This window comes from Eublepharis macularius, chromosome 11 (assembly GCF_028583425.1).
Source record: "Eublepharis macularius isolate TG4126 chromosome 11, MPM_Emac_v1.0, whole genome shotgun sequence".
Classification (NCBI taxonomy): Eukaryota; Metazoa; Chordata; class Lepidosauria; order Squamata; family Eublepharidae; genus Eublepharis; species Eublepharis macularius.
In genome coordinates this window covers 49,283,855-49,309,617 of record NC_072800.1, presented here as the reverse complement: position 1 = coordinate 49,309,617, position 25,763 = coordinate 49,283,855, and the positions used below count along the sequence as shown (strand labels likewise).

Sequence of the window (25,763 nt, the reverse complement as noted above, 5' to 3'; positions counted from 1 at the left end):
CTCATAGTTTCTCCTGAGGCACTTGATTGCCTCTCTGCTTTATTCAGTTTTATTTATCCTGAAGGAGTAAATGACAGCTCCTGAATATATAAAAAATGGTGTTTCTCTTACTGCCTTCTGCTGTCTCTTGTCTTGGGTTTGCTGGAGTGAACAAGAGCTGTTTCTCCTATACACTTCGGTATCGTATGGTTTGGGACACCTGGTGGTTTGAAGGTAGCAAAAGTGTAGTGAAAAGTGCTAATGCCCTCAAGTACTGGTTCTTTCTTTAGCATAGTGTTAACACAGCAGATTTTTTTTGTAGCAAAGTGCTTTAATTAATTGCTGAGAGGCTTTGATTAATCATCTTTAGGCAAGGCTTGGTTTGTCTCTGGAGCTGTTATTCTGTTTTGGTGGACATGGTCTATTTTTGGTTAACAGGCCAACAGGCAGAGTCTGAATACACAGCTACATAATTAGTGTGGGTGTAGGACTCTGTGACCCTCTCTTTTGTTCCCATGGTCCAGTGATCATATGGCTCCCCAGCCAAGTCCCCAAACATGAAAGCTACCTATATAATAAATAATGTGAAACCAGAAGTATGGTAGGGCTTAGGGCCAAAAGTGATGTGTTGTGAGAGATCCCCGCTCAGCTCTCCCACAACCTTTTTTTTTTTTGCTTCAAAGCAGTCAAGTAGGGTTGCAATTTTGATTAGGACTGCAGTACTGAGAAAGAGATTTTAGTTCTTCCACATACACCCTTTCCCTGATCGTAATCAGCCTGCCCGAACTGCTATGTATTCTGCTGGAAGGAGGGGAGGTATATTTTAATAATAATAACAGTGTGTTTATATATCACTCTTCTAGATAGGCCCTGACCTGGATAGCCCAGGTGAGCCTGATCTTGTCAGATCTCAGAAGCTAAGCAAGGTCAGCCTTGATTAGTAATTGGATGGGGGACCTCCAATGAAGACCAGGGTTGCAGAGGCAGGCAATGGCAAACCATCTCTGTTAGTCTCTTGCCATGAAAACCCTACCAGGGCTTGCCATATGTCAACTATGACTTGAGGGTACTCTCCACCGCTTCCAGATAGATTAGTGTCCTACTCAGAATCGTGTGAATAAGGTCACTGTTATCATTATCCCCTCAATGCATCTGGGGAGCTGGGCTGAGAAGAGAGGCTTACCTGCTGATTTGCAGCCCAGCCACTTAACCAGTATGCTACAGCAGTTCTTGACACGAGTAGGGCTAACAGTAGATTTAGGGAGCAATTTGGGGTGGGGAAATGCCTCTCCTGCTGCTATTTGAATTTAACTTGCAGCTCTACACACCTGAAGTGTGCACTGATTTTAAAGTGATTTTTGAAGTGGACCCACTTAAAAGATATCATAAAGAGAGAGCACCCAAGATACTATTTAAATAATGTAGACATTTAGGAAATAAATACAGACAGGAACTGAAGCAGAAGACAAAACAGAGCAAAGGCAAGTTTATGGGCTAAACACCAGCTAAGCAACATCTAAGATAGCCAAAGTAAAAGCTTAAGAAAGTTTGTGTTCTGAAATCCTGGAAAGAAAATGCATAAGATGGATGCAGTTGCTCACAGTGTAATCCTTAGAAGAGTTACTCCAGTCTATGAGTATGAAATCAATAGGCTTAGACTGGAGTAACCCTGCTTAGGACTGTAATGTTTGTAGCCAAAGAAGTGTTCTAAGGATATATGTCAAAAACATATCAAAAGCAAGCAGTAAGAAAGGAAGAATATTTTGGGGTAATATCACATCCAACCAGAGACCTTCCTTTTTGAGAAGTCCAGTGTAAATTAACTTTCAGGCACAAGTGGTATGTGATGCTCCATCAAGTTCCATTGGTTTCCAGCATTTCTTCCTAGCTATTTTAGAAAGCTGGAAAGATCATTTTTAGCAACACACACAGAGGGGAAAAGAATAAGCATAACACAGAGATAGTCAATTTCCTACAGATACTTGGGTATCTAAAAACAATCATGGGACAAACAGGAACTCTGAATTGTCTGACAGGAAGTTTGGGTGATGTAGTTAACGTGTATCTAAGGGTTTTTGCAGTTGATGGGTCATTGAGTTGACAGTGGTGGTGATTGTTCAAGGCAGATAATGTTTTATCATTTGACAAACTGAGATCAAAGTGAACATTTGACAAAGAGGGTATAGGCCTGTTAGTCTGTAGCGACAAAAGCAACAGTCATGTGGCATCCTAAATACTTTAGGCTGTGTACAGTGCAATCCTAAACAGATCCAGAGGAGTTAGCCATGTTAGTCTGTAGTTGCAAAATAGTACAAAATCCAGTAGCATCTCAATAAAGTTGATTAGTCTTAATTGAGGCATAAACTTTTGAGAACCACAGCTGTCTTCATCAGATTGATTGAAAGTTTATGTTTCAATAAAGTTGGTTAGTCTTAAAGGTGCTACTGGACTTTTTACTATCCTAAATAGAGTTATAGTGTTCTAAGTCCTCTGAAGTCAATGGGTTTAGAAAGGGGTAACTCAGCTTAGCGTTGCTCTAATAGTGATAGAATTTACAGTTTAGAGATATTCCCTTACATTTTACAGTGTGAAGAAATTGGTAGTTTGTGGGCTTGCCCAAAGATCACATGACCTTAGTTTTCTTCCAGAAGGAGGGTTTGCAACTGCTGTGGAAGATGCTTATAGTTGCGAGACTGAGATGTTCCACCAGGCATATGGTGATTGAGGCGGGCGTGCCATCCAAACCAGCCTCCTGCCATGGGGGACGTGTGTGGGTCCCCAATTCTGTATCCATCTGCAACCGGCCACCCTGCCCCACGGGCTTGTTGAGGCTGAACAGGTGGTGCAACACGTGCAAAGCTGTTTTTTAGTATTGTATTGTTGTTTGTTGATTTTATATTTTATGCTGCCAAGTTTTATTATTGTATATTTTTATATTGTTGTGATCAGCTCTGAGCCTGCTTGTAGGGAGAGCAGAATATAAATTCAATTAAATAAATTAAATAAATAGTTGCTCTCTGTATTAAAGTTGTTTTAGGCCATTCTTTAGTCTATGAACCCTGAAATACTGCAGGTTAGATGCAAAGATTCCTTTTTGATCAGGACTCTTCCTCTGTCCAAAGAGGGTGCCTTTCTTAGTAGCTTCCTTTCTTACTAAGAATCTTTCTTTCTTAATAAAAGGCAGCCCTTGTATCCAACTATTAGTCTGAAATTATACACACTTACCTGAGAGTAACCCCCATTAAAACAAGTATCCCTTCTCACTTGTTACAGGGAATGCACATACATCCTGCAGGTATGTGTGTAAATCTGTTTGTAAAAAAACAGCCAACACACATTCACCATACAAGTGAAAGTAGGAACCATGTTCAGCTGTGCGTGTGTTGAATGTGACACAAGAATTACTCAATTTAGGTAGAAAGAAAAATCTGTATACACTGTATACAGACTGTGTGTGCATTCACTGTAGTGTGTGAACAGGGACTTATTTCTTAATATAGGATTCTGCTATAAAAGATTTCTTCTGGCATGCTTTTATGGGCCAAAGCCGACTTTGTCAGATAAAGAAGGTGCTCTCTTCAATTGGAAGATTATACACACAGAAATTTTCTTCTGTACTTATTTGTATATCTGCCACAACTGAGGAGCACAATTTTATGTCTGGTAAAAATAGGCTTTATTCCATGAAAGGTTGTTTCTCTTTAACATGATAGAAGACTCTTTTATCCTGCAAACAAGAGATGTCAAAGACAATAAAAGACTTGATCATTAGATTTCAGTATACATTCTTGTTAAAGCCAGATTTTTCCCCTTGGATGGGATAAATTACAAGATGGCTAGAGTTTATTTTATTTATTTATTTAATTCGATTTATATTCCACCCTCCTCGCAATAGCAGGCTCAGGGAGGATTACATACAATATAAAACATGAAGATATATGTAGATACATATACACTTAAAAACAGAATTAAAATCACGTAAGTATTATAAAAATTTAAAGCAGTGTGGCAGCACTTCTCAAAAAAGAATCCACTACCCAGTCCTCTATACAGCTGTTTAACAGAGAGGCTGGGTGGAGAATACTGTGCCTGCTCACAGCAGGCACTTTAAGTCCTAAATGAGTACAAGTGTATAACTAGGATTTGCTTAAAACAAGAGGGACTCTTTTTGTGGGCAAAGCTTTGTGAACTTTAACTCTGTAGTTGTAACAGAAACTTGATGGGCAGGAATTAAGGGTGAGACATTTCCCAGAATGGAAAACTCTACCCGTTAATTTTCAATAGTTAAGACATGCATCTTCCATCTGCAACAATGCCACAAGTTGTCATCCTTATATATACTACTGGATATGACACTTCAGGCCACGTGCCTATGTGCGTGCTGCAGAACGTATCAAGAATGAGACATGTGGCATGACAGTTTAATACGCAAATCCAACTTCAACTATTGACACATAAGATTTAGCAAACTTATTGCCAAATGGGCCATGTGAATAGTCTAACAACATGCTCATGGGTCTAACAACCTCTTTCCCTAAAATTGATACGAGTCTGCCTTACAGTGAGTGACTCTATTCACCAAATTCAGTATTGTGTATTTTGACTGACCATGGCTGTCCAGGGTTCCAGCCACAGAAAGGTCACCTGCTACCTGAAGCCCTATTTCAAGAAATGCCAGGGACTGAACCTGGGACCTTCTGCAAGCCAAGTAAGAGTTTTACCACTGAGCCACAGTGGTAAGTCTGATCTTGAAGGCAGCCCTTGGAATTCAGGAAGAAGGAAGTCTGTGTTTGCAGAGCAGAAAGGCTGCTATGAAAAAGCAAACTGCACTGATTTGAACTGCACTGAAACCCATGTATACTACTAGTGCTAAGTTTGCATGCTGGAGAGAGCTGCAGCCACTCCAAAGATTTCCTGTTAAACACAAGAAAAACAGGTTCAGATAACAGGTTTTGTTTTTCTCTGAATTAAAAGAGCAAGCCCTGGGAGTGTCGTGAGTCATGTTTGGAATGAGTACAATGTCACGTGAATGTCGCCCTTTAATTCAGGGCTTCCTGCTTTCCACATGGGGAAAAATCCCTTTGTGGAAGCAGGCTATGACAGTAGCTTGCATTTTTTGGACAGAATTGTCATTGGACATCGGATTCAGTGGATTAGGACTAGTGTATTTATTGTAGTCGGTTCAGTTTGTTTTGCTTTTATGTTTATTATTGTATTCTAATGTTCTTGGAAGCCATTTCTTATGAAGAAGAAGATAAATATAGGTGTGGGGCATGTTTCCATGAGATCCCAAACACTAATTCTGTCATCCATCATAAACCCTTATAGATGAACCTAACATAATTTAGACCACAAGTGAGCCACAACTGGGACCTAATAAGATGGATAGAAAGTAGATAATCCAAGGGAGTGAGACAGTCTTTCATTCTCAGACATATAAACACAGAGAATCTCTCTCACACTTTTACACACGGAGAGAAAACTGGGTGCAAAGAGATGCAGCCTTCAAATGGCTATTAGCCACGACAGCTTTCATAGCAATTTCTCAACAGGGAAGAAGATATGGCATGCCCCTTTCTCTGCCCAGCTTGGCATGAGGGCCACCAGGTCGCAATGGCACAAGCAGCTGCAATCTACCCTACATGGGTCAAGGGCCACCCTCATTTGGAACCAGGGTGGCTGTGGTGGGATAGATGGTGTCCCAAGCCATTGACCCACCAGGGCTTTTCCCTAGTGGCCTTAATGGCCAATCTACCCTTGCCTAGAAGCATCTACTGTCTATTATAAAGAAAAGGATGCTGGGCAGGACAATCGATTCATCCCCTCTCACACATATACCTTATGTTACAATGCTGCAGAGCTCCTTCCCCTGCCCCTGCTACTGATCTCTTCTGTGGAGCTCCCCCATTCCCAATGGTCATGATCACCACACTGCCAAGACCAGGATAAGGCAGTGAGCAAAGGGGATGGGGTGGGGGGGGGGAAGCAGGTAATGGAGCTGCACTGCTTTGGTTCCAGATTTCTCCAAGTGGAGAGCAGAGAGCAAGAGTGGAGGATGTCATAAAGACAGGACCTGGGAACGAAGTGCCTCTGTTTAGAAGGACCACTGGATGTTGTGGGTAAGTGGGTAGGTGGTTGGAGGGCTTGGCAATACAGTCAGGAAGTGCTGCTGTTGCTTCCTGTACCAGAAGTGCCATCCCATGCCCCATTAAAGTAAGCCACTGCCTAAGATCAGCAGAAGCCACACCATAATCCCCCTTCCCACCCATGACTTCAAAACTGTCCCCTTCCTGTGTCAGTTCTGAAGCGGAACACGCACAATGTAGACCTCAGGGTGGTTGACTTCTGATTCTGCAGCAGAATGGCAGTTCTACCTCCATCAGCTCTATGAACGTTTGGCCAAATGGCTGATGAATCTGTGCAGTGCTGTTCAAACTGCAAGCTAGTGGAAAGCCAAATTCACATTACAGCAAATTCGACAAAGAACTGATTAAGATGTGGCATGTGCAAGGCAAAGGACTTTTCCTCCATGCACCTTTGTATGGGCTCAGCATCTCCTCTGAAGTACACGGAATTGCATGCATGCTACTTGTGCTAAATTGTCATGCCAGAGATCCACAACCCTTGTATATATTCTGCTGGCATGGAATGGGTTGCTGCATTGTTTAAGCATGATGCTGAGCCTGTGCAAACTTTCACAGAAACACTCTTTTGCTTCACTGGCATGTTTGAATCAGGCCCAAGTTTTATTTTATATTACATCTGCCTTCACCCTTAAAACCCGGACCACCAGTTTTGCGCTAGTATTACTGTGGGGTGTGGTAATGGACAGGTGATCGTGCATTAGTTCCACACTTCACATGCCAACGTCATCAGTTCAGATGGAAAGGACAAGAATACAGTTTGTATTTTTTAAGTGCTATGCAATCTCTTTTGTGAATAACATTTTAAAAGTGCTAACGAGCACTATCTTTAGCTTCAGCAAGCTTCTTTTTTTTCTCTTCCATCTGTCTCATTTTTAAATGTCTGCTCTTTGTGTACATCCAATCTAACACTAAAGTTCTGAATTGAGCATGTAGGCAGCTGCCATGAGAATACATTCTGCCATGCATCCTGTATTTCTCAAAGTAATAAGCAGGGTGCTTTACAACATCCAGTTCATAAGCACATACAAGAGAGCTCCTCTAGATGCTTTCTCTAATCCTGCCTATTGTTTCCCATAATAGCCAACAAGACACCCTGGGCACTAGCAGGGGCACAGAGGCCAAATCCTCTCTGTGTTGTTGCACCGTCCAGTAGCTCATATTCAGATGTGCTTGGCTTTTGCACATAGATGTCTTGTCAGGCGTTTGCTGTCAGGACTGATCCCACTGGTGACCTCCACATGGTAACAGCTCTCTGCAGTTTACTCGTCCCCACTGCAGCTGCTAATTCAGAGCTGCAGTAATAGGATTCCACCTAGTGCCTTTCTCCATGTTTTCCCTGTAGCAATACTTTCCTTCCCACACCCCCTCAACTGGGGGGATTTTGTTTTTAATCCATAATTAAAACGCTACCATCATTTAATAGATTTTTTATTAAAAGAAAGGAAAACCTTTCAGGGGCAAGAGTGGGAGAATGGCCACCATAGGGCACTAGGGCAAGGGAAATGGTGCAGATGTGTGTCGGACTGGAAAAGATCCAGACTTTTCATCTACATAGCAGCCGTGCCATCTTTACTGCATTTCCCCCCCAACAATTACAGTAAAACAGGTTTGAGAAAGACAGCAAGAAAGCTGGGGACCAGAAAATGCACCAGAGCACCATGGTAGTATGTGGAAGCAAGGGGGGGGACCCCTTTTCATTCACATCCAAGCTTGGCCAGCCACCCAGTGCAGAAAAACTATTTACGGACCTACCCTCCAAGGATTTATCTCATCTCTTTTTAAAAGCCATTTAAAGTCATGACCATCTTGCAGCCAAAATTTTCACAAGTTAATTATGCATTGTGTGAAGTATTTTCTTTTTGTCTTTCTAGAATCTATTGCCTGTCACATTCCTTGTGTGCTCCCACGTTCTAATATTTTTTTAATGGAAGTTTCTCAGAAAATTTCCCCCACCGTGCATAACTTTATCATGTCCCTCATTCTTACTGAAGAGCCCCAAACTCTGGCTTTTTTCTCACAGGGAAGGTGTCCAGCCCATTGACCATTGTAGTTGCCCTTTCTCTGAATCTTTTCCTGCTTTGATGTCTATTCTGAGATAGGAAAGCCAGGACTTTACTCAGTATTCCCACAGCTCAAGACTCCCAGTGGGGTATCTGTGTAGCTCAATGCAAGGAAAGAGACAACACAAGGCAGGGTTCTAAATATCAGGTTTTATTCTTCCTCCCTCTTACAGCTCCTAAGGGTGCCAGCCATCCCGTATACAATGCAATAGAATTTGGATCACAGAATCTGAAACAAAGCATAAGCTTTAAAATAATGCAGAAATCACATAGTATGCATGAGCCTACTACAGCAATAGACAGTACATAATACCCACAATAGTATAGCTCACTTTAAAGGGATAGTATAGCTATCCCTTTACTAAAGCATCTTTCTTAACCTTTTCATTAATATATCAGAGTCATTTATGGGTAAACACGTGAAAGTCCCATTGGCTCATTTTAAGGTGGAAGCACAGCAGGTTAGAACGAAATCTACGAAAGCTTATCATCATCGGAGGCGAGATAGTCTATGCTTTAGTCCATGAAATTGCTATCCTCTAAAATATACACTAGGGGGCACCATACTACCACATATGCTGCAATTTTGTTCAAAGGATTGTATCCTCTTTATACAACGCTACTTTAAAAGACTCCATTTCCCAAAAGGCCATTTTCAAAATCCACAAATTCATTTCTTTCAACACACGAAGGCAGAGCATTCTGATGTCATACGTGTTCCACCCCACCAGTGTTTCTGATCCTTTTTGCAATGTCTCTAAACAGCAAAATCCTTCATATACACTTTCCATGTATTTTGCCATAAAATTCCATTATGCCTCCAAGTAGTCATCATCAGTTGCGTTCTTACTCTTTTCTAAGGCAGAAGCTGGCAAAGATTTGTGTTTGGATAGTTGTCTTTCCTTTCTGCAAACAACTTGCCATAATTTCTCTCCTACTTGCTGTATTTTTAGATCTCCGTTCCAAGTCTGATGTGTTGATTTAGCATTGCCATTTGAGAAACTGTCATCTGTTGTTACTGGATAAAACAACACACACATCGTCTCCCCTCTCAGATGGTGGCAGTTTTAAAGGCACCTTTTGTATGATCTTGCCAAACGGGCAATAGTTGCTCTGTGATTGAGAAACAGGGAGAGAAAAATTCAAGTATGATTATTGATTACTAATATTTGTCACTATATTTTTGCTTATGTGTTTACTGTATTTATAGTACAGCTTTCTTAGTGAACTCAAAGGAGATTACACAGTGTTTAATAAGAGATATCTAATAAGCACAGTGTAGGTTGATACAATCAATATGAGGAGGCGTTGAACGAGCAATGTACTAGCACTAAGATTACCAAAAATCTGTGGGTGCATAGCATATTTGGATTGATGCAGAGTGTGGATATAATGAAGGAAAATGGTATTATATTAGTAGAAAACAACTGGATGATACATGCAGCAAACTGATAATACATCTTATACACAGTCCCTTTCCCTTTATAAAGTGCCTTCCTGAACTATTTTGTTATAGTAATATATGTAGGGATGCCAGGTGCCTGCCAGTGGCAAACAATCTCCCAGCATAGATCCAGAGAAGTTAGCCATGTTAGTCTCTCTCTCTCTCTCTCTCTCTCTCTCTCTCTCTCTCTCTCTCTCTCTCTCTCTCTCTCTCTGATGAAGAGAGCTGTGGCTCTCGAAAGCTTATGCTACAAATAAGTTGGATAATCTCCCAGCAGTTTGTCTGCTAGCCAGCCAGTTGAGGTTTTGGGCCCACCGGCCAGTCGAGATTGCCCACCACTAGCAGGCACCCCGGGAACACATCCAGCATGCATACTCCCAGCAAACATGACAACCACAAAAGTGCTCCTGTGCTCCCTTTGGGGGCCAATCCTCAACGAATCAGCCGCATGCAGAGTGTGGGAGCGCTCCCGCAGCATGTGTGATATCACTTCTGTAAGTGACATCATCACATTCAGGCTGGAGGAGCATGCAAAGGGTCCCCCCCCAGCAAGAGGGTATATGGGCCTGGGAACCCTAAATATATGCCTTATTACCTTTAGAGAAGAGATCTCCTGAACAACTCCATTTTACAGAATCTGTGGAATGACAGGAGCATGGGAGCTTTCCTGACCTCCTCAGACAAGCCATTCCAAAAGATGGAGGCCACAGCTGAGAAAATATACATAGGATCTTGCCTGTTTACAGGGTGGCACCTGCAACAGGCCCAACCCAGATGAGCAGAACTGTCATAGGGCCAAGCTACAAGTGACGAATGACACTTGAATGGCAAGTGGATTGAGTGGAGAGCAAGTGGAGGGCAAGTGAACAGGGAGGAATACACTTACCGTTCAAGTATCATTCGTTACTTGTAGTTTGGCCCATAGTGGAACACAGAAGACGTGGTCCTGCAGATCAGAGGGTCCAAGGCCATGCGAGGCTTTGTGCATGAATTGTGCTCAGGAGCTGATAGGCAGCCAATGGAGTAATTGCAGTGTGGGTGTCATGGCCCAGTCTGAGAGTGAGGTCTCCTCTGGAGGAAAGGAGCCTCGTGTAGCCAACCAGGACTCCTCAGGAGAAGAAGAGTTCTGTGTAGCCAGCCCTAGCCCTGACTCAGCAGAAGCTGGCAATCAGGAGCAGCAGCTGCTGGCTGATCAAAGCTCACAGCTAGCAGCTGAGACACCAGCACCCTCTAGCCCCAATACCACAGGGGAAGCTCAGTCAGGGACTGCCAGCACCACAGGGGAAGCCCAGCCAGGGGCTTCCACCCCCACCCCCAGGCTCACCCATGCCTAGAGAGCGCCGCAGACAGTGCCAGAGACTGGAACTGCAGGAGAGACGGCGCAGAGCTCGTCTCCTGAGCCAATGCCAGCTGCTGGAGAGTGACGATGAGTAGCATCAGGATGGAGCCCCAGCAGCTGGCTGAAAATCACGCCTGGCTATAAAAGCCAGTCAGGAGCAACTGCCAGGCATGGAAGCAACGTGTCAATTACCTGCAACCACTTCCTGGTACCTTGCAGCTTGCTCTTGCCTGCACCTTGCCTTGATACCCTCATGCTCTGACCTACGGACTGGACTGGACTTGGCTTGGCTTGGCTTTTTGGATCTTGGACACACCCCTGGTGTTTACCTTGGGCTCTGACTACAGACTGGAATCGGCTTGTGACTCTTGAACACTCCTTGGCTTCGTGTTAATGCCTGGGCTACCAGCTTGGGCGGGACCAGCCCATGACAGAGGCTGTAATGTGCAGGCCTCATCTAGTTCCTGGTGGTAACTCAGCTCCAGCATTCTGTACTAATTGGAGTCTTTGGGGCAGATCCATGTAGAATACAGATCCAGTCCAGATGACTTCAAGGGCCAACCTCCAGATGGTGGCTGGTGATCTCCTAGAATTACGACTGATCTCCCAGCCGCCCAGATCAGTTCTCCTGGAGAAACTGGAGGTGTTGGAAGGTGAACTCTATGGCATTTACCCTGCTGAGGGCCCTCCCCTCCTCAAACCCCACCATCTCCAGGCACAAGGGAAAATGTGGGGAGGGGGATACAGTGGAAAGTGGGATGTTCCTTGCAAGTCGTTGTGGGTTCCCCAATCCACAACTGGGCCTGGCCCGGTGGCTGGAACTGTGCAACCAGGCCATTGTTTTTTCAGACGGAGGCTGCAGCGGGGAGGGGAAGCTGAATATGGGGCATAGGTTGACTGGTGGATGAGAGAAAGAGACGGAAGCAAGAAAAGGGGAGAGATTACAGCCGCTTCCAGGAAAGGGAAAGAAGAAATATGGGGGGGGGGAGAAGTAAATGAAATTCCCCCCTCTGCAAGTCCTTGCAAGTCCTCCCACTATCTGATTGATTTCCAGATAAGAGGTAAAGGTAGTCCCCTGTGCAAGCACCACTTGACCCATGGGGGGACATCGCATCACGTTTTCTTGGCAGACTTTTCTTACGGGGTGGCTTGCCATTGCCTTCCCCAGTCATCTACACTTTACCCCCAGGAAACCGGGAACTCATTTAACTGTCCTAGGAAGGATGGAAGGCTGAGTCAACCCTGAGCCAGCTACCTGAACCCGGCTTCCACTAGGATCGAACTCAGGTCGTGAGCAGAGCTTGGGCTGCAGTACTGCAGCTTACCGCTCTGTGCCACGGGGCTCCTCATATGACCAGTTTTAATTCCAAAATTAAAGAACCCAACTGAGATTTTTAAAACAAACCATGCAAGCCCAAATTAAATATGATATGTTCATAATATATAGAGTTATATATCAACACTAACAGTGTTGATTTGGTGTCTCCCCTCCACATGCTTTTATTACTGTATTAATAGTCTAAAATGATCTCTGTATTGTGATAAACATTGTGATATTAATTAATGAAGAATATTAATCTGTTAATGCACCTTATTTTATAGTTTTATCCTTTGTAATGAGGCATGTGTTTACGTGATGTACATTTCCATTTGATTTTAAAATATTTTATATCTGTTTTGGGTAATTATTTTTTTCAAATAAAATCAATAAAAGAGAATTCTGTAAAGCTTTGATCATTTGCATCTTTTTATAGTAAGAAATCAGAGCTTGACAGGACTTTCCAAGATATGTGGCAGAATGGGAAACAGAAAAGTTTGACCCAGAGGATCATGTCATCTAGTACAATGGTTCTCAGTCTTTCAGATCTTAAGTCCCACCAACCATTCTATCAAAGAATCTGGATCCCACCATAAAAAAGAAAAGACCCAGTTAAAACAGCCATCGTTATTGCTATGGCTTTAATGGATAATCCCTGGCAGAGTCGGCAGGAAGTAGCACATCAAAGACACTAGCTGGTGGGTTGAGAGAATGGGGGATTATGAGGAACACCAAGTGTCCAAGTTTATTACCAGCATACCAAAAGGTCACAAGATAGATGATCTCTGGCAGGTAGGGTCTGCAGGAGGCAGCATGTCACATGGGCACTGAGGGAGAGCAATCCCTAGCAATAGTTATGAAAATTGTTATGAAAAGTAGTCCACTAGGACTACTTCTCTGTCCCACCAGACCAGTCATCTAGTTGAACTAAAGCACTTTTCAGATCCTGGATATGACAACTAGTTTGTGTGCTGCTCTACTAAGCAGTGCCCTGTAGGTGGGCTCTGTAGGTGTGCATTATGAGATGGTTCTATACTGAGGGGAGGGAGAATCTATTGTGAAAAAAGGAGGAAGTACATCTGTCTAACTTTCCTTGAAGAGAGAGCACCTTTGGGCCCAAAAATGCAAAAGAAAAAGAAAATGTGCAGTTATTTCTCCTCCTCCCAGATTTTGTTGGAAATTTGCCAGTGTCACAAAGACATCAAATGCAGCAAAATATTAGCTAGCCTCATCAGTTGATTATTTACCTTGCATTCTTGTCTTTCAAGTATGAGAAATGCCCTTAACAGTTATCTATATGCACTTGCCTGGGAGTAATCTCCTTTAAACTCCAAAGGACTTCTTTCTGAGTAAACATCTATGAGACTGGGTGTCATGAGTTTACCAACACTCCCGTCTCTCTGCATAATGCAAAGATATGAACACTATTTGTCAGAACTGACAGCTTTCTTGGCATTTTGTATGGGAGCTGCCCCTCCAACAGCCAACCAGAATGCTGTATACACAAACCTTTGGAATCCATTCTCCTTATCAATCCGAAGTTTACTATCTCCAGATCACAGTGTAATGCTACCTTTATTCATTCAGCTGTTGCCAAAAGTTTCATTGGATAATTCATAACAAATGTGTGAAGCAATAAAGACTGCTAGAAGCACTGATGTAGCAGCACAAGCATATGTAAGAACAGAAGAATGGAAGTAGTGCTGCTGCATCTGGCCACCGGTCCATCCAGCCCAGTCACACGGCAGCCAGGCAGTTGCCCTGGAGGCAACTGGCTTTACAGAAATTGCTTAGGTAGAATCTTAAATACACTCTTCAGATTCTTAGGTTGGATCTAAACAAACAGGGACTCGATTGATTTCTCAGGTACAAATGCTTGTGGGTCAGAGACTTCCATGTAGGCTTGGGTTTAATGCCACTTCTTGTTCCCATTCAAAACAGAACTGCATATCCTGATAGCCGCCTACTCACTCAGGGCACCACAGATCATACCAGCTTAATTTGCCATTTGAGAGACACCCATCACTGTAATAACTACTCCTCCACTTAAGAGGCATAGAAGTTACAGAAGTTACAGAAGGAGAAAAGAAAAAGGAGTTTCTAATCAAGAAAACTGTGTCAATATTACAGGGGCAATCCCAGTAGGATTATGACATTGTTACAGCGCTGCAGAAGCAGAAAGATAGTGGGCAATCACAGAAAGGTGCGCCTTTGCTTCATTACACACAAGAAACTGGTTGTACAGAAGTAGTGCTTATGCAGCTGTGGCATGGTTGCACCAGCTTTACTCCCCCCTCCCCTCCCCCCCACACACATACACAGAGATCTACTTTGTTTTTGGAAAAATGAAATGATATAGTTAAAATCAGCATGACCAAATGCTGACTTGTGGACTGATGTATTTGTGGGAAACTGTTGGAAGTGGAGCTCAGGAATAATCAGAGGTACAGGAAGGAAAGTAACTTGTATTTCTTTCTGATACTGTCTGTCCAGGAGAAGACTTGCAGTGGAACTTGAGAGGTACTACCCGGCACTATCTTACTGGTACTCAGGGCTTTTTTTCAGCTGGAACACAGTGGAACGGAGTTCTGGAACCTCTTGAAAATGGTCACATGGCTGGTGGCCCCACTCCCTGATCTCCAGACAGAGGGGAGTTTAGATTGACCTCTGCGCCATGCAGCACGGAGGGCAATCTAAACTCCCTTCTGTCTGGAGGTCAGGGGGTGGGGCCACCAGCCATGTGACCATTTTCTCTGAGGGCAACCCACTGAGTTCCACCACCTCTTTTCCCAGAAAAAAAGCTCTGCTGGTACTCCAGCTTGCATCCACTTACTTTCACCCCTCCAAATATATGACATATTTCCATAACCCCAACATGTGATTTTAGTTATGTGAGAGATTGTTTAGACAATCTCAAATGAGTAACTTGTTTACTTCAGCAAAAAGAATTGTTTTTCACTGGGAAATTAACAACATTTTTGCTAAAAAAAAAAAAACCCTGCAAAAAATATATCTGGATCATGGTATTGCTAATTAACTTTATGTACTATGGGTAGAGTAAGAAGATATGCCACAAGACAATTTTGTCAAAAATTGGTTTTATTTAAATCATGCTGGAATAGAAATGTTAAATATAGCACTTGTATATATGCTTCATTTCCTCTTCTGTTAATGAAAAAAGTCTGAAATGCAGCACCTCTGTGGGCACCTCTGCTACACATGCCTGCTATGTGGAATGGCCCCCTTGAGCCTCAGAGAACCAGTAACTACAGCACCACAAGACTAACCTTATAGGGCCTTATCTTATGAAAAGGAGTAGGAATTAAATGTCTAACTACTTAAGCCCCATGATTTCAAAGGAAATTAGTGGTAACTTCCTTTAGATTGTGCAGCTTGTCTTTATTAGTCATTTTGTAGGCTTTAAAGGCAATAGAAGTTTAAAACAGATGGGTGTTTTTCATTAGAGCTGGGGGGAAAAAATTTGCAATAATTTTGTACCTGTTTCTATTGTGCTTAATTTTTTTAAAAAAGTAACTGCACAGACAGGAGCAAAGCTAACAACAATGTACTTTCCTTTGTAGGAAGAGTTTTAAAAAGCCACCATTACAGAATCGTGGAATGAATTATCAATGTCCACTAAAGCCAAGCATCTCAGTTTTAAGTTTACAGTCTTCAAATTGCTCTCTTCTACTGAAATCCCAAGTTATATCTATTAGGTATTCGGAAGACCAGCTTACCATGCATAATATTATTGGGGGAAATTCAATAATAATTTTGTGTAAGTTAAATTTCATGACAGCTACAATATATAATACTGTAGATGTCAAGATCTGATGGATGACAAATAAGGGTGCCTTGAAAGCCAGCTTCCTTGGGTGGATTAATATTTCTAATCAGATTTGTCATGTCTCAGAAAAATCCAAAGATGTCCCATTAAAGCCACAGAAAACCCACATCCTTCAAAAAGGACAGTGTTTTCCTAAGTGAGGGAAGTTTGGCCCAATGACGTCAGGCCCGTTGTCTTCAGCTTTTCCAGCAGAACTAAAGACTGATTCCCCAAGCGTTCTGTTGGACTGCTTGTAGGGAAGTTAAGTGAATAATATCCAGATTCAATCTTGAATTTCTTAAATAAGAGATGCTAGGCCCCACGCCTTCTTGGAAATCTAAGCACAGTAACAGATGGTAAATTTTCCCTCCTCCAACTCCAACCCCCCCCCCCAATTATATAAACTGTTAGGGGGTGAAGACACTTCCCTCATCTTCATCAACTCACCCCCACCCCTTTGACTCTCTGCTGCTTTCAAAATGCCTCCCAGAATATACTCAGTCAGTTCTCCTGAGGTCATTTGAGAGGGATTCGTTAGTAAATTTGCTAAAACTCTCTCTTTCATGTTCCCACCATACCTAGAGACACCCGAAGCATGAAGAAACCCCTCCTGTGTTTGTGGACGGGTTGGTTCAATGACGGCCTGAGTCGTTTACTTTACCATTAGTCAGAGGAAATAATGATAGCATAGCTAAAAACTACTCTGCACATTCTCAAATGATCTTGCCTCTTTTATTATTACTGAACGCAAAGCTTTGGAAAATATATATTGTAGCCATTTCATGGCAGAAAATTGCACAGCAGGCAAAGTGGAAAACAGGACAAAGCTATCTAATTAGCATACTTGATGGGAGTTAAATTAATTGCCTTTTCATAATATCAGTGTAACTCGTAATGCTAATGTGTTAGCATTTATGATAGTGACTGCACTATTATAAAAGGGCATCCATCCAGGGAATAGCAGAGTTGATCTTTTCTTTCTAGATGTAAGTGGTTTGCCAATCTAGCTTAGTATAAGGATGGAAACTGTCTGGGAAGAGATGGAAGGAAAGTAGCAAGTATTACCTTGATTTATTGTCGAAGGCTTTCACGGCCGGAGAACGATGGTTGTTGGGGGTTTTCCGGGCTGTATTGCCGTGGTCTTGGCATTGTAGTTCCTGACGTTTCGCCAGCAGCTGTGGCTGGCATCTTCAGAGGTGTAGCACCAAAAGACAGAGATCTCTCAGACACTGAGAGATCTCTGTCTTTTGGTGCTACACCTCTGAAGATGCCAGCCACAGCTGCTGGCGAAACGTCAGGAACTACAATGCCAAGACCACGGCAATACAGCCCGGAAAACCCCCAACAACCATTATTACCTTGATTCTTCTAAGCTGGAATTATTACTATTTATTATTATTTATTAGTACTGAATCCCTACCATTGGCTATCACTTCTGAGCTGAGATTGTCTACTCTGCTGTGGTAAAGAGAAAAGGTCCCGAGCATGGCTGATGACAGCCTGCAAAAGCTACTCTCTACTAGCTACTAGAAACATGCTTAATCTTCTGCCATTCACTAGGGCTGATTCCAGACGGTCCTCCCCATGCCGAAACGTCGCGCGTCGTCGCACGGAAAACGCGAAATATCACGTTTTCTCGCGCGAGTTTTGCGCAACGTCGCGCAACATCGCGCAAAACTCATGCGAGAAAACGCGATATTTCACGTTTTCCGCGTGACGACGCTCGACGTTTCGGCATGGGGAGGGCCGCCTGGAATCGGCTCAGATGTACTTCATTTTTTGCCCTCCACAAGGAACTGTGGGACCTTGACTCATGGTCACCCATACCACAAGACTTCAGGGTGGGCCCTTAATATTATTAACTTGGAGAACATCTTAACCTCTGGTCCTCTTCACCTGTTTCTGTTTTAAATATATTTGTTTTACATTCCCAATGTGTGCGTGCAAGAAGTAACTTTCAACATTTAAATGAGATCTCAGGTTTCTTGGGTGAGGGCTTAAAGAAAGAGACAACAGTACCCTAGGCACTTGAACCTGGCATTTAGCTTAAACACAAGGGTTACATTAATGAACATTTTTCTCAAATTGAACAGAGTGCAAACCTGAGAAAAAATGAATAGACTTCAGTGTAGTCAAGAAAGATTTCAGTCCCTGTCCTCAGGTGCCCTAATTAGAGAGAGGGCAGGAATCCATGGGCTGTGTCAGGGCCTGCCAATTAGATTCCCAGATACCTCACTGTAGACATTCCAAAAGTCCAGTTAAAGTTTCTTTATTAGCGATCCATCAGTATCAGTGCACTCATACTACAGCATTGGCAGAAGTGAGGAAAAGGGGGAAAGTGATGTTAGTTATATAGGACGAGGTTCCCGTTCTGGGATAAGGACCGTTAGAATTTAGGCACGCAGGGCCTAGAAGGATGAAGGGGGGAGGGGGGAGGGGAAGAGGGGGAGGAGCTCATTCCGTGTTTCAGGGAGATATGGCTCCAACTGGCACTTCAAGGCCACTTTCCCATGCTAGCCAAGGAAGTGAAAGTAGCCACCTGCAAGATAAGGGATTCACAGCTACACAGTTATCCAGCTACACAGATATTCCTCCTCACATTCTCAGAGGCCCAGAATATAACACAGAGTACAATAGACACACATGGCAGATAAGCAGGGTGCATCTGACAGGCTGGTTGGTGGCTTCCATTGCTATTTTTGGCAACTGTTTGGAAAAAACAGCCACAACAGTATAAAGGTTTTGCTGCATGCTCTGACATTTGTCTCCATGTGCACATGCATTGACTTGCCACATTTTTTAGCTGGTTTTCTCTATATTACTGCATAATTTTCTTTCACCCTTGTAAGTCATTGTTCAAATTAAGCTTCGGTTGAACATGTACAAGTAATCCCTTTGTCTATTCAATAGCAGAAGAGTGTGTTATCAGTACTTTGAGGGAAAGTACATGTTTCTTCCCAGTGCTTTATTATGACATTTCTGCAAGAACTACTTGTTATGTCACAATTCCAGCATTTGCAGGGCCCTAATTGTATTTCTGTGTCCAAATGGAATTTAATTAATGCTGAAGATCCACCAGTAATTCAATTCCTCTTACCAATACTATAGTTTTAAGTTATTTGTAGTTACCCAGACAGAAGTTATTGGCTATAGCAGCTATCCCAAGTACAGCATCTTTCATAATTTGCCTTCACAGTGCAGAACGCTGAGAAGAACACATATAGCTACCTTACACTGTGCCAGACCATTGGCCTATCAAGGTCAATATTATCTGCTCTGACTAGCAGCAGCTGTTTGTTTTTTACATCACCTGCTACTTGATCCTTTTCAAACGGAAACGCTGTGGATTGAACCTGAGTCCTTGTATGCACAGCAGATGTTTTATCACTAGGGTGGCCATTCCCAGCCTAAAGGGCAAAAAGGAAGCACATAGAGCAATGAGAAGTAGTGGTAGGTAGAGAGAGGCAAATGGAACAGGAATAAAACAAGTACCATAGATGCGGAATCAGCCCTAATTATTCTGGAAAAGCTGGAAATGACAAATGGCCCCTAAATTATTGCAAAGTGCCAGGAGTGGAGCAAGTTAAAATGAATGCCAGTTATTCTTCCTTCCCTTGCTATTGGTGGTACTAGCGGTGGCATTTGTCACTCTACAACATCAGCAGGTAGCCATTGCTATAGCCAAATATATAACACTGGAAGCAATTTTGTGAGGATTTAGGGATGGGAAACAGTATGGCAGGCATATAGCACTGGTATGGCAAGAATGCACGTATTCTCAATGTGAGTGGACACAGGAACTGAAAATGGTCTTGGAGCAAGCCCAGCACAGAGCAACCCCTGAATTGCTACAAGACAGCACTTCAGGAGCTCCAGAACTCAGTGGCATTGACAATGGACATTGGCTCACCTTTTGCCTCATCCCATGAAGTGGCAGCAGTGCAGGAGGAGACTGTTGATGAGCTGACACTGATTACCTATGAAAGGTCTGAACCAAGTGGCCTCTGAGCTGCCTGGCTGAGTTGCTGGGGCTTGGTCACCAGCAGCCTTTTAGGGAAGAGGCCCGTCAGGAAATTTCCCTGTCAGTTAAATGTCTAATGAGGGAGAAATCTCACATTTGGTCAGTTCAAGCACAGGAAAAGCTAGTTAGCCAACTTACACATCTCTGTCCTGGTAAATGAGAAGTTACTCACAGACAGAAGAAGCATTTCCAACTTACTATGCCCCCTGAAACCATTTTTTCCCAATAGGAACATAAATATTGTAATTAAATTAGAAATATAGTACAGAAGTATAGATACAGGAGACCATGCTATCTTGTTGAAGTGCCTGGAGGCAGAAGTGGGCAAAAGGGATGTGCCTTAGACTGGTTTAAATGATTTCTCAGGGAACAGACTCAGAGAGTAGCTGTTGAGAACCAACTATCTGTAGAATGGAAACCGTCTTGTGGGGTTCCCCAGAGTGCAATCGTATCCCTCATGTTATTAAACCTCTGAGTAAAGCCTTTAGGAGAACTCTTTCATAGCTATGGAATTGGATGCCATCAATATACAGACGACACTATCAAAATCATTGTGGGATGCAGTAGAGATCTTAGGTCACTGTTGATGGCTGTGGTAAAATGGTTGAAAGCAAACAAATTGAAACTAAACTCAGTCAAGACAGAAGTGATGCTTGTTAGGAAGGCAGAGATCTTGAAGGATATTGTTGTTGCTGAACACTGCAGCTCTGCAGGTATTAGGAACTAGGAGGATCATGAATATTACTCCCATTCTACAGTTACTCCTTTGGCTGCCTATCAGTTATCAAGCCCAACTGAAGGTACTGGCTATCGCATACAAAGCTCTTCATGGCCTTGGTCCAGCATTAGGGATCCCATTTTCCCCGGTGGGGGCAGGGGATCCCCTGCTTTCACCCTCCACCCCCGCCTCTACTTACCTGGCTAGCGGGGGAGGAAAGCACAGGAACAGGCCTCCTGGGCATGCGCAATGATGTCACTGTCGTCATTGCACCACCCCAAGAGCACTCCTGCACTTAGCTGAAAGCCAATTTGGGCCCCAAATGGGCCAAATTGGGCCTGTTTGAGGCCTGCTGAGAAACACAGGAGCACTCTTGCTCCTGCATGGTGATGTCACCGGAAGTGACATCATCATGCAGCCATGGGACCACACACACTGCGCATGAGCAGATGCCTCATTAGGACAGGAAGGAGAGGAAGAGCCAGGAAGGAGAGAGTCAGGAAGGAGAGGAAGAGCCAGGTCTCCCCCCCCCATCCTGCCAGGAGGGTAAGGGGACCTGGTAACCCTATCTGGCATATTTACAGGGACTACCTCTCCCCCTATTTTCACCACTGCAGCTTTGCTCATCTGAACAAGGCCTTCTACAGATGCCACCTTGCACATGGGCAAAATCAACAGCTGCCCATACACATGCACTTCTCTGTGTGGCCCCTACTCTATGGAATGATCTACTTGAGGAAGCTAGGAAAGCTCAGTCTCCTGGCTTTCCATAAACTATACAAAACAGAATTATTCAAGAGGGCTTTTTACTCAGATAGGAGGGCTGTACTGTAAGGAAATGCTCTCAAGAGGTCCACCAGTATAGGAATAGGGTGGGACCACAGACTTTACTACTATTGCTGTAAACACTGAGGGACTATAAACTTCACTACTATTGCTATAAGTATGATCCTACTGTGTAGTTCCTATGTTGTTTAAGATGCAGTCACTAAGGTTGCCAGCCTCCAGGTAGTGGCTGAAGATCTCCCAGAATTACAACTGGTCTCCAGGCCACAGAGATCAGTTCACCTGGAGAAAATGGCTACTTTGGGGGGGGTGGACTCTATGGAATCATGCCATGCCAAGGTCCTTCCCCCCCACCTCACTTTCTCCAGGTTTAACCCCCCCCCCCCAGATCTCCAGGAATTTCCCAACTTGGAGCTGGCAACCCTAGCAGCCACAGAACTCCTTATGCTCTGTTACATTTCTTCAGCTCTATATTGGATTATTGAAATGTCTTTGATATTGACTTACTCACACTTTTGAGTCAGAGTGAGAAAGGTGGACTATACTTGATGCAAATAAAAATATTCAGCCTGGCAGAAAGCTGCATCTGGCAGCACTATATGGGACCATCACAAGTTTTAAAGAAAGAAACCCCTCAACAAATATACTCCCCCCCCCCGCCTCAGCAAACAAACTACTTTGACCTGTATTCCAGCTGCCTGTTGACCTCCATATGACACGTTTTGTTGGCTGCACTTCTAGCAACAAAAAGAGGCAGATGCCAATGTCAACTTTTTCAGGTGTGTCAGCAGCTTTGGATGCCAATAATAATGATTTTACTGAGCCTATGACACATAGAAGAGGCTGAGTTTATTTCAAAAATTGCTTTCTAGGCCAAGGCATGGGAAAGGATGTGAAAGAGAAGGCCCAGGCCGGGCATTCAAGCTCATTACCACCACACCGTCTACTTAGATCATTTCAGAAATAAAACAGTTTCTCTTTCATGACTGCATGATTGACAATGTTGTACAACTTGTACTGGGCCTAGAGAATGAATGTTTGAGCCCCGCCTGAGCCTAGTGATCTCACAGAAGAGCTTGACGATGGTGTTTTCCACATAGGGACAGGCTAGAAGGGGCAGGCCTCCCATTATAGCTAGAAAGCCTTCTGGCCACCCATTCCTTGCTGCTACTTGGTGAAGAGGCAGGGGGAAAACACAAGCAGCATCACTTCTGTAAAGCCAGAAATAACATCATTATATAGGGGTGAGATTCTAGGATTCGCCCCAAATGCAGGGGTTTAACATCTTGCCGTCTGTGCCCCCCTCCCATTCTCCTGCCACACTGCCAGCTAGGACAAACTTCTGTAGTTTCTATATTGCAGCAAAAGCAGATAATACATGCACAGGGGCAATGGGGTTTCTATATGGCAGGTTTTTCTCACTTAGTGGGTGTTGCCAACTCTGGACTGCTTTCACAGAGGATTTTCCATTTCAGCCTCTCAACTTGTGTGGGGCTGTTGTTTCCACATGACATCACCCTCCATTCATGCCTCAAATGTGGGTAATCTGTTTTTGTTTTGTTTTTTAAATTCTCTAAAATAAACTTTTTAAAAACCTGGGCAGGGCAGGGACATGATTTTTCTCTGCATGGTGTTACTGGGACATTCATTTCAATGTGCCTGGAATTCAGTACATCCCCCAAAAGCCTTTCCATATTTTTCTCCCCAAAAGCCTCTTAGGACCTTCTCTGTTACTATCAGGGCTTTTTTTCAGAGAGAACGCGGTGGAACGGAGTTCCAGCACCTCTTGAAAATACTCGTCAATAGTGCTTGAAAATAATATGATTTCAAAGAATCCCGTGTGTTTCTTCCTCATTTCCCTCTTGAGAGTTCTGCCCACCTCTTTCCCTAGAAAAAAACCCTGGTTACTATTATTTTATTTATTTATTCAATTTTTAGCCCACCCTCCCTGCGAATGGGCTTAGGGTGGGGTACAACAAAATGCTCAATGAGCATTTGAGAGGGGGAGAGAGAGGGAGAGAGAGATTTTAAAATCCAGAAAACATAAATACATAAAACAGCATATCAGATGGCAGCCCCCTCCAGTTTCCCCAGTCATAGTATAAACAAACCAAGTGGAGTGGGTGGGGGCCATAGTTTGATAATATTCTGGCGACTGTGCTTATACGGGGCAGATGACTTTGTCACCCACCTACCTCGGCGGGAGACCAGTAAGGAGGCTCCTAAACAATCAGAAAGTCAAAGACTGGCCTCAACCATATGCCTGGTGGAACAACTCCGTCTTACAGGCCCGCCGAAAGGACATAAGGTCTTGGCAGGCCTGGGTGTCTTCCGACAGAGAGCTCCACCAGGTTGGGGCCAGGACTGAAAAAGCCTTGGCTCTGGTTGAGGCCAGCCAGGCCTCCCTGGGGCCAGGGACCACCAGCAAGTTCTTATTTTCCAATCTTAATGCTCTCCAGGGTACATATAGGGAGAGGCGGTCCCACAGGTATGCGGGGTCCCAGTCCATTTAGGGCTTTAAATGTTAAAACCTAGATCTTGAAGCTAATCCGGAACTCCACGGGGAGCCAGTGCAGCTGCTGCAAGATGGGAGTAATATGTGCCCTGTATGGTGTGCCCATCAGAACACGTGCAGCACCGTTCTGGACCCGCTGTAATTTCCAGGTTAAGCCCAAGGGAAGCCCTGCGTAGAGTGAGTTACAGTAGTCTATTCCAGAGGTGACGGTTGCATGGATCACTGTAGTTAGGTTATGGGTCGACAGATCTGTACACAATTCAAACTTCTCTAAGTTCCTTAGTGAAGAGTAAGATGAGCAAACAAGCTGCTTGAAGGAGGGAATAAATTGAGACTTCTGTGTTAAACCTGAATATCTGGAAGAGCAGAAAGCCTTTGAAGTTCAAGTTCATATGTTGGTTTCCCCCAGCATATGCAACATCTAAGTGGAAACTTGAAATGAAATATACAGATTAGTAAATTGCAAGAGTTAATTTTTGTAAGCACTGAACATTGCTAACCAATAGTATGCACCTAAGCTTTTATGAATCACTGGAATATTATTTATCAAAAACATGTAGAGGCTTATTTTTCTGGCAGCTTCTGGAACAGTATCCTTTGTTCATACCATTGTACTGATATCATGCAGCAAACACTTTGTACCAGAGTTTCATACCTTGGGGGAAAGGTTCCAACAGTACCGCATGAAGAACTGAACTATGTAGAATTCTGAGCAGAGCAATTTGGCTTCACACAGTAGATGTAAGTAGATATGACACCTGAAGAGCTAGTAAAAACAAATAGACTCCATTTCCTTGACCAAAAAGAAACCAGGAACTGACAGCGGGGTCGCAACAACTATCATTTAAAATAACTTTGCACTGTCTAGAAAACATGTTCTCCCCATAGCTTGATGGCCGCTTTACTGTGGTCCTAACTCTCCTTTTCTCTACACCACCATCCACGATAGACCTCTAGCCATGGATTTTACTGAAAACATGGCACTCACTGCAGTTGTTAAACCAGTTATGTCAGCAAAATAACTCCAATGTTGATGTTCTTAAGACTAAATTCTTAGTATCAGATAATCACCACTAAAAACCTGAATTTTGTAGTTTGTGCTATAGCACCTTTACTACTTCTCTTTCTACTGACGTTTAAATACTGACAAAATTTTGTTAAAGAAACAAGGGCCGATTCCAGACGGCCCTCCCCATCCCGAAACGTTGCGCGTCATCGCGTGGAAAACGCAAAATATTGCGTTTTCTCACACGAGTTTTGCGCGATGTCGTGCAAAACTCGCGCGAGAAAACACGATATTTTGCGTTTTCCGCACGACGACGCGCAACGTTTCGGGATGGGGAGGGCCGTCTGGAATTGGCCCAGAGTTAATAATCTTGGAATTATATCCATTTCATAGGTAGACACGACTTTTTTAATGCTCCAGTTGGAATGTCAAACATTTATGACCATAAATTCGTGCATCCAACTTAATGAAACGAACTTATTTTGTTACACTTGAATTAAAATTGAGAAATACAAATATTGCATTATTATAATTTGCTCCAAGTAGCCAGAGTCAGTTACAAAGCACACGAAAACTTGTGCATAACATTTTTATACAGATTTGGT

At 43.4% G+C, this 25,763-nt stretch overlaps 1 long non-coding RNA gene across 1 annotated transcript; it reads right to left on the bottom strand.

Annotated features, from left to right (window-relative positions):
• Positions 1 to 8,320: 8,320 nt before the first annotated feature.
• Positions 8,321 to 19,535, bottom strand: LOC129337798 (uncharacterized). The gene is made up of 2 exons (XR_008597855.1): positions 19,423 to 19,535; positions 8,321 to 9,298 (listed from the first exon to the last, which is right to left on the bottom strand). It is a non-coding gene; the product is annotated as an uncharacterized LOC129337798 (long non-coding RNA).
• Between the last annotated feature and the right edge of the window lie 6,228 nt (positions 19,536 to 25,763).